Here is a 1,107-nt window from a genome sequence, read left to right on the forward strand (position 1 = left end):
TTTCCCTGTGTATTTCATCTTCAGTAAGATTTTTTTTTCCCCCTGCACCTGCGCTCAACCTACAACTCAGCTTCCAGAAAACACTCAAGCTGACTTAAGTTAGAGGATGCAGGCTTACTAAGGTTCTAATGAGATCACTGCCTTAGTTGAACTAGTGAAGTAGTTAGGGCTACTAAAAAAGGAAAAAAAAAAAAAAAGCGCATCTGCAAGTGGTTTCTGAAGGATTCACCTGACACACAAGAAATTCACAAAAGAGGAAAGGGCCACAAAGCCAAGCTTGGGTCTTGTGTAAATATAAATCACTTACACACTGCCCTGGCTACCAAAAACGTTGTTCCAACAAAATAGGTGTCCAAGTGACTAACTGATTTTCTAGAGGCGAGAGTTAGCACCGAACGCCCGCGCCCATCACATCCTACCCAATGGTTACCTGTCACTAAGAAAAAGGCACGTCTAATCCAGCCAAAAAGTCATCTTTCCTTCAAGGAGGGCAGCGGTTTGGAGACATTCGCAAGGGCTGGGATTGCAGGAAGGGGGGAGAGGGCGTGGAATAAAGGAGTGCCGAACAGAGAGACAAGCGAGGGTTTTTCCACAGGGCCCACACAGGCCACTGCAGAGAGAAATCGGGGGAAGAGAGGAAGATGTCTCACTGGGGGTCAAAGCCGAGTGCAAACCGGCTAGAGCAAGGAAGGTCCTCCCCTCCACCCCAGGACGCGAGCTGGGGTGCAGATAAAAAGCGCTAGCGGCTGGTTACCTTGGGATATAGAGGAAAGGGACAACCAGGAGACAGAGGTCTGCAGAGGAGGGGAGGCAAGGATGGGGCAGGGTCTCCGCTGAGCTCGACAGGGAAGCAGAGGAGCAAAACAGCAGGACTTAGGCCTCCCCGGGCCAAAAGGCGTGGCCACAAATTCAGATCAAACGATGGTCTTTTTGAGACGCCTGGGGAAGTGCGCGGCCGATCCCTCCTTCAAGCCCCCGGCCGGGCGCCTCCGTGAGGCTGACCCTCGAGGCTCCTGGAGGGCGGAGGAGCCCTCCGCAGGGCCGGCCAGCCCCCGCCCCCACCCCCGCAGTGCTCTTACCTCCACACCTGCCCCATCTGCAGCAGGT

The 1,107-nt window shown here is 53.7% G+C and overlaps 1 long non-coding RNA gene across 1 annotated transcript in view; it reads right to left on the bottom strand.

Annotated features, from left to right (window-relative positions):
- Positions 1-1,107, bottom strand: part of LOC114004516 (uncharacterized) — a 46,653-nt gene extending 45,546 nt beyond the window's left edge. Inside the window, exon 1 of the long non-coding RNA XR_003546652.1 lies at positions 1,080-1,107. This is a non-coding gene — a long non-coding RNA (uncharacterized LOC114004516). The remainder of the gene's footprint in view (positions 1-1,079) is intronic.

Source organism: Tupaia chinensis, unplaced genomic scaffold, assembly GCF_000334495.1.
Source record: "Tupaia chinensis unplaced genomic scaffold, TupChi_1.0 Scaffold138390_1, whole genome shotgun sequence".
NCBI classification, from domain to species: domain Eukaryota; kingdom Metazoa; phylum Chordata; class Mammalia; order Scandentia; family Tupaiidae; genus Tupaia; species Tupaia belangeri.